Genomic DNA, 8,608 nt, shown 5'->3' with positions numbered 1-8,608 from the left:
ACTTTTAGGTTCGTCTCACCAAGTCTTGTGGGGATGGGAGGGGGAAGTATGTTACCACCTGATCTCGGTACCCTACACGAGCTGTGAGTGCTGTTATAAATATATTGTTTGTTTGGTTCTCGGGCCACAAGATAAATTATATGAGATATTTGCATCTATTGGTAAAAGTTGAAGTGTTTGTGCGTGTGTGTGTGCATTTTGTTTTATATATTCACTGCGGCCGCTTATTGTATTAACAGTAAACTATAGGAAATCAACACATCTCAGTCTCATCCACAAATATTTCTTGTATTCCCATATTTCCATGAGTCCGATTTGCATTCAGGAACAGAACAATTAGCGTGAACCATTTTGAAATTGCCACTCTTTCGTCTAAATCCTGAAAATTATGTTCAAAAGACCATTTGAATCACAGATTTGGCACCAGCAATGGCAGGTTAAAAGTACCCGGTGAGCATCAGCGAGTCACTGCAAACACACATCACATGCGCAAACGGCCCCACTAGGATTCATTCATACGCCCTTTCGAAAGTTCCGTATTTATGGGGGGTTTATCCATGCTCTGTACTCTAAATACCCAGTTTAATGTGAGGAAGTATGTAGCATTTTAAAAATCTTTGGTATGACAAGGCCATGATTGGAATCTCGCTGGTGACCTCCCAGACTCAGGGCAGACGGTGTACTCATCATGCCACTAAGTGTGGAAATTTTGTTCATCTAACCTTATTGTTGTGGTCTTGAAAACAGGTTTGGATGATGTAATATGTAACTCGTGGCCTAAAAATATTTTTTTGTGTACCTTCCTATTTAATTTTGGGTCGAGCAAATCATACATATGATCACATCGATGAGGTATCGAGAGAATAGCTCATTGAGTTCAAGGATGGCTGAAATTAGTGAGGTCCTATGGGGGGGGGGGTCCTTATTACTGAATTTTCCCCTGTATTCATAAATAAAACAGTTTTGCTTAACCAAACACTTAACGGTGTTCGTTCAGTTGTTCCAACTTGCAGTAAAATAATTAACCCAGAAAATCAGGAAAGAGGCCATCAATTTATTACATACATATGACAGCGGTATGGGTGGGGTGACGATTGGTCATTGCGTTAATGGTGCATCAAGCAGGAAAGGTGAGCTATAATCGCCATTTTTACGTTCATACTAATTGGATGTTACCAAGCAATGGTAGCAATTTCCTACAAGGAGATGCAAGGAACTTTGGCCCAGGAGGAGACCATTCGGCCCATCATGCCTGCGCTACACAAACACAAGAGAGCATCGCCCATCCAAGGAAGAATTACATGATGACAAATCAATTGAAAATGGAGGATAACTGAAAATTATAACTTTATACTTCAAGAAGAAAAAAAGAAACTACAATACCAACATGGCCGGGTGTAAAGAAGCACTGCCGTGGAAAATAATCCAGTTGCTTGGTGTCCATTGAGTTCAGCTGCTGTCGGGTATCTTTGTGGTATAGTGTTAATTGACATTCCGATCCTATGGAACAATGGCATTATAAACATAATAGCCAACAATCAAGTGTGAGCATGCATACCGCAGTCTTTAGCTTAATTTCTTCTAGCATTATAACATAGAAAACACTTCAATGGATCGTGAGGCAAGACGATGCTCTTGTTTTTTCATCAGTCACCAGTTCATCACTTTGAAGGCAATCATAATGAAGAATAAAATCGTTTTTTCTTCATGAGCATGTAATAAGTATGCCAAAACATATCTGAGTTTGGCAAGAAGGGTTTCATTGAAATACAGATCCATCTTTGTCTACGCGTGTAGAATTTGTCTGCATGTCAATGCACAACCTTTACTCTCTGTTAATGAAATATTCACAGCCTGTATTTTCCTTTTTCCATTTTAACACCAAAAGTAACTCGAGAGTTCATTGAGTATGATACCCAGCACAGTGTTCAAGTATATACAGGAGGGTCTTGCCTTTCGCCGGGGGGGGGGGGGTGGTACGTTATTGAAAATCCCCGTGAAATGCATATACGTAAACTTAGGGGGTAATGAGGAAAATAGGGCTTGCGACTTCAACTTTAAAATTTGTCCAAACTGTACCCTTAATTAACATATTTGTGCATTGTTTTTGTGCTATTTATTTTAACTAGTACGTGCCCCTAAAAATAAATAAATAAATTAATTAATTAATGAATAAATATTCAAACCGCGAGCAACAAACAACAACCACACAGGCCGTTTCTTCGCTCTCGCGTGCCCGGACGTGCGTGACCCGGAAGTTCGCATATTATTCGCAATTTAGTTTTAATACCCAATTATTCAATTAGCGAAAAAGTATTTTACCTTTTCGCAATGTTGTGGCAAGGAAAAACAAGAAGAAAAGAGAAAGAAAAAAATTTACTTCCTGGTTCGGAGCATACCAGCACTCTGATGTTACCGAAATTTATGCACCGTCTAATATGAAAACGATCATAACTTGGGGCATTGTGTTTATCTATAAATGTGCATAAGAAATCGAGAAATTATTAGAATACACGAAGTCATCACTCTCCGGAAGTCCGTACGTTGTAACCTGTAATGGGGAACGCGGCTGACCTTCCCTTCCCCATCGGCCACGCCCACGCAACAACGTGTCTTGTCATTGGTTTGGTAAATAAATGGCCATAACTTGGGAAGCACTTGTCCGATTAATATCAAACCTTGAAAAGGCACATACTCAGGTCCCCAGCAATATACCTGGCAAGTATCAATTAGATCGGACCAGTGGTTGTCGAGAAACAGCGGTCACACACACACACACACACACACACACACACACACACACACACACACACACACACACACACACACACACGCACACATTGCTGGAATTATAGAAAGATGAATAAAAGTTATTAAGAACATAAAAGTAAAAATAAAATATTGTATGCTGCATGTGGTGACTGGTTGCATCATTGCTGGGGGGGGGTGGCTGTGCCGCTGATGCAGTACCCCCCATTTCCAGAATGCTGGTACTCATTTTGCTGACCTTTGAAGGATGACAGGCTGAGTCAACCCACCTGGTGTTATGTACTAGCCTGACAGCGGCTCAAACTCAAGCCCCTAAGATCTTAAGGCAACCACCTTACCGAAAAGCCAACAACAAGCTCATTTTCCTGAATGAAAACATGAAATTTAGCTGGGTTGTATGTTAAAATGGACGTTACATGTGTGTCGGGAGGTGTAAGAGGCTGTTTTGTTGTTCGTACAGTGGTGGTGTGCCAAGGGCTCCCTCTTCTTCTTCCCCTCTACGGACGATAGGCCCCGCCCAGTCGGCTGAGAGGGAGTGGCCAAAAAGAGGAAGTGAAGCGAAGGGGAGGAGTTTGTCGGCTTCGCTGAGAGAGGTGTGCTCGTGTGTCGAAGGAGCAAATGAAAAATAAACTGTGGTGAAACTCTGAGCGCCGTGGTGGCGCTGATCGGCTGTACATGGGACAGCTGTGTCTGTTTTTCGTGAGGAACGAGCCGAAAAAAGGGCAGGGAAGGCAACAGAGAGACGACGAGTGTCAAGTCACGATCTGCTGGATGAGCAGGGGCTTCGAGGCAAGCGAGAAAAGAAAAGGCAGTAGTGAATCGGCCGGGAGAGAAAGCTGAACCTGAGGGTCGAGTCTGCCATCGGCCGAGAAAGAAAAGGTGGAACTGAGAAACGACTGGTGGGAGTAGTGATCTGCTGTGTAGGGGATGGCTGTGTCTGTCTGCGATCTGCTTCGTGAAGGAAACAGGAGAAACGACTGGAGGCTGCCTGCATGTCGAGTGGGCAATCAACTTTCATGAGAAAGTCCTCGACATGTTTGTCGACCCGCCTGCCGATCCGCCTGCCGGAGCCCAAACACCTCAATTTGGGCCTTGTATGGAGAACAGGCCAGGCCTGGATTTGTATGCTGGACCTTGAGAGAAATCAGCTGAGGCCCATCGTAGACCTTACGCAGGGTCAGAGCGTGCGGAGACCAGGTGTGGTGCGAAGGGGGCAAGAGTATGACGCCTCCATTTCGCCACGCAGCGCGTTCGAGCTGGGGCTCGAATCCGTAGACATCCGCCTGTTGCGAGCGACATTCGTGCTTTTGACACTGTCCTCTCGTCCATGAGACATCACCAATTACTCTGTCTTGTCTTGCATGCATGCTGTCTGTCTGTCTGTCTGTCTTTGTCTGCACGTGTTGTATAAGGCATATCTCGGTAGCAACCCTCTCAAAACCTGTAGTCCATGGTTCCCTAGTTAAGAACGGGTTGAGGATTGTTAATAAAACCATTGTCGTGAATGTTTTGCTTGTGTCGTATTCCCCGATGTTCCCCAATAAATCTGGTTAGTTCGTATGAAGTTGCCGCTATGGATTAATTTGTGTCGCGTCGAGGAACGATCCGTTCGATTGGTATATAAAACCAAAATTGTTACAGACTGGCAGAAAACGCTCGGCATCTGACACAACCAGTCTGTAATCGGGGTTCTATTTCCCCAACTGGTAAGGTACAAGGATTACGTTGGTATCGCGATTGAAGACGCGTGACCCGAGGCCTGTGCCGAGCCGGCCGGCATTATAAACCCCGGAGACGGCGGTGGTGAGGGTGGCGCCAAGAGTCGGGCGAGAATCCCACCACCCCGGATCCGCAACAATATATTGCATGATTTGCTTGAAAGTATTATGAAGGTGATTTGTTTAATACAGTCTTAAAGTGTCTAACTCAATTTAAATAAAGGTTCAAAGAGGTTTAAAGGCATATACATAAATTAATTCCAGGTTTTACCACCGTTTTCCCCAGTGGCTTTTTCCTCACACTATCTAACGCGTCACATTAGTTAAACGTGTCTGTTGTTTGTGTCCTTTGTTACATCTTTAAAAACAGTAAGTTTCCTGTTTGGAATGACTTTCAATTTTGTTTGACTGCCAGAGAGAGTAAATAAATTATGTCATTCCTCTCTGGGCATGCACGATCAGAATGAATTCAGAGCAAAAACTATAGTAAAAGGAAAGACATCTTCCTCTTCACGGTCCGATTCATGTTCAAAATATAACATTTGATTTAAATAGGTTGTTCCTCGATCATAAAACCATAAACTGATCATACGAATGGAAGGACAGACAGACATGAGCCAATTGCTTAACCCCACTTTTCGCTTCGCGTGCACGGGGTAATGATCATAAATTTATCTGGAACTTTTCATCTAATAAAAGAGAGAGAATAGATGTTTTTAAATATTCCATTTTTGCAAATCCTTCGAAAAAGGGTTGCCTCCCCTCATGGTGGAAAGTACCTCATGTCACCCTGATATGAATGAAGTGTGACAGGGATGTGTGTCTTAATGTTGTAGCAGTCATCATCACCAATGAAATGGAATAAATAATGCCAGCACACCTCAATATCAGTTAAAAAAAAAATCTGAATTGTTTAACCTCAGATTACCAGTTTGACTTTTACCTTGGCCACTCTACTCTGGACATGTTCCTGCTGATAAATAAACAATGGGAAGACAACACGATCCTCAATATAAGGGTTACAGCAGTCTCACGAGACATTTCTCAAATGCTTCATGTTGTCTGGCATCCAGCTTTGTCACAAAGCTATCCACCAATGGCATCCAGGGTCAGCTTTTTAAATGCTGGCAGGTATATTCTATGATCGCAAGCAAGATGATGATCTCGACAGATTATTTTTCCTGTGCTGCCTTTGGTGGTTGGAACTGCTTTTTCGAGTTTGTTCTGTAATGTTCTTTCCTAGAATTTTCCTAGAATCCGGAAGGTTTCCATCTTGAATCAGCAACAAATTGTCATCCAGGTGCTTTGCAGGCTAGTGCAAGGCATCAAGGTGTGTGCTATCCCTCAGATGGACATTAAACTGGGTTCCCCCATCTACCAGCATTAAATGGTGGACATGAAAAATCCCACGGTGACCTTCGCGAAGAGTACGCGAGCTATCACCGGCACCCTGGCAAAATTCCAAATTCCTGCTCTGACATACAGGGGGAACTGCATCACCTTCACCACTATGCCTCTGCGAGAACTACGAACCCGCAGCCAAATTCTGCATATGAACGATGACAACAACCACCTCGTCATGTTCTCCGTAGATTTTTAACCTCCGCCATCGAAGATCGGAGGTTACTGTTTTCACCCCTTTCTGTTTGTTTGTTTGTTTGTTTGTTTGTGAACAATATTACGGAAATAATCCTCGACGGATTTCGACGAAACTTGGTGGGGGGTTAGGTATGGTCCAAGGATCATGCCATTAGATTTTGGACTTTGTCCCCCCCACCAAAAAAAACTGTTAGAGAAAAAAAAAATTTTTGCAACTTTTTTTTTCAACAAAATTTCGATTTCTTTTTTTTGCATTTCTACATGTTTTAAGTCATTTCCAACCCCCCAACCACCCCCCCCCCCAAATAAAATGTTGGAGAAAAGAACTATAACTGTCAGCACTGTTGACATCATATTTAATGAATAAGATATAAGGTTCACTTGAGTGACCCAGCAGTATTGGCGGCGGAGGTTTTGCACTCTCCCGAGTGCTCCCCTCTAGTTATTTTCCTGATCGATAGGGGGCACTGCATCAATAGCATAGCCACATCTCCATGAACGGTGCAACCCTGCAGCCATGCAGGTGCTGCACATGCATTAATGAACCTCTTCATCCATCCTCCACTGTCCAACCCTTTCATGAGCATCGAACTTTGTATTAAAAACATCTGTAAAACAATTATATCATGAATACTACAGTCCAAGTATTTTAAATTAATAACAGCAAGACCTATTCTCGATGAGGAATAGCTTAACACATTACATAACTAAAATAAAAATTCAAAGTTGATTAAATCAAATCGACTCTTTAAACATTGCCAAAATTAACCAAAACAATATGCTCACCATTGGGTTCAAAGGGAACTCCGATTTTCATCAATATAAAATTTTTCATGGAAAATGCATATACACAGTAGCTTTGATTTACACAGCAAATTAATTAAAATGACTTCACGACAAGGCAATTTTGGTGAAACTTGAATTCACAAGAAGTTACAATTTATTGTTTATTTATTTTTTTATGGTTATTGTATACACGTGTCGTGATCAAATGATGTTTTTGAGCGGGTATCATGAACAAAGTGAATATGCCATTGATTTTTGTTCATTCCTCAGACTACAAGCTTCTTCATCCCCCAAAAAATAATAAAATAAACAGCCTGGTGATGTTCTGTGCCTACCCCACAGTACTTCTCAACACTCCGCCATCTCCACTGCCACCCAAACGGGGAAATGGAAGATTGGATTAGCCTCATAGACAATTAATTGTTTGATGGATATAATTTATGGGGTGTGGATGAGGCACAGACATGATGGGTCAAATGCACTACTCCTGTGTCTAAGTTCCTTGAAATATAATAGGTTAAAAAAAATATAAAAATAATATATATATATATATATATATATATATATATATATATATATATATATATATATATATATATATATATATATATATATATATATATATATATATATATATATATATATATATATATATATATTGTTATGGCTGTATATACAGCCATATATATATATATACAGCCTGGTGTTGGCGCAGTGGTTAGGGCAGCGGCTTGGGATCCAAGAGGTCCTGAGTTCAAGCCCCGTTGAGCCACTGAATTAATACACCAGGGGGTTGACTCAGCCTGTCATCCTTCCGAGGTCGGCGAAATGAGTACCAGTATACTGGGCCGGTGTATACCCCGGTTAAAATAGGTGTACCATATCCCTGTGTCGTAAGAGGCGACCAGGGTTGCGTCAGGAAGGGCATCCGGCGTAAAACATGTGCCAAATCACTATGCGGATCATAATGGATGATCCGCTGTGGTGACCCCTAACGGGAGCAGCCGAAAGAAGAAGAAGAAGATATATTGTTATGGCTGTGGAAATTCGCATTACACCAGAAAGGGCCCGGAGGTGAGATATCATTAAATACATGTGTAGTTAGCCCAAACCCGTTGTATAGAGGGAATTTATGTGATCCATTCGGGCTGCGATCCTTTGAGTTAGGCATTTTTCTTTTTCTATCTTTTATTTCAAACACACAACATTTCAACAACCACGCCATCCCCATCACAGCGCCAACCACACTGCAATCACGCCACCTCCACCATCTACACTACCACATCTTCGCCACTCGCCATTCAACAGGCTCCGTGCGGTTACAATTTCCGCGGAGGAACAAACAAAAACCAACAAGGATGCTCGGTGGGCTTTTCCCACCTGTTTTCCCGTCTGACTTCCCCGCGCTTTGGCGTTTAGTAAGAGCGATGCAGGTCAAAGGTCAGAGGTCATGTAAAGGTGGGGCCTCTTTTTGGGGGAATAATTCTCTGGCTCCGAGCCAAAAACTGACTCCCTCAGTGGAGGAAAAGCTTGAGGGAACGCCCTTTTTCGGGAACTCTCTCGAAGGAAGGTGGAGCCGAGAACGGGGCGGGGCGAAGGGCGGAGCCCCGGGCAATAAAAGACGGACACGGGCGAGCGCAAGGAGTGCACTTTTTCTTTCTCTTCGTCTTGGCTGGTGGTTCGGTTGGTTTTTGTGGAGAGTTGGTCTTCAGGAAGAGGTCCTGTGCCCGCGCCTT

The 8,608-nt window shown here is 42.7% G+C and overlaps 1 long non-coding RNA gene across 1 annotated transcript in view; it reads right to left on the bottom strand.

Moving 5' to 3' along the window:
• Positions 1-442: 442 nt before the first annotated feature.
• Positions 443-8,608, bottom strand: part of LOC147035650 (uncharacterized) — a 96,718-nt gene continuing 88,552 nt past the window's right edge. Inside the window, exons 2-3 of the long non-coding RNA XR_015049207.1 lie at positions 1,384-1,500; positions 443-1,257 (exon numbers count right to left, since the gene is read on the bottom strand). This is a non-coding gene — a long non-coding RNA (uncharacterized LOC147035650). The remainder of the gene's footprint in view (positions 1,258-1,383; positions 1,501-8,608) is intronic.

The sequence above is a fragment of the Eptatretus burgeri genome, chromosome 1 (genome assembly GCF_056783735.1).
Source record: "Eptatretus burgeri isolate ZD-2024b chromosome 1, Ebu_testis_v1, whole genome shotgun sequence".
Taxonomy (NCBI): Eukaryota; Metazoa; Chordata; class Myxini; order Myxiniformes; family Myxinidae; genus Eptatretus; species Eptatretus burgeri.
This window is presented reverse-complemented; position numbering and strand designations above follow the sequence as displayed.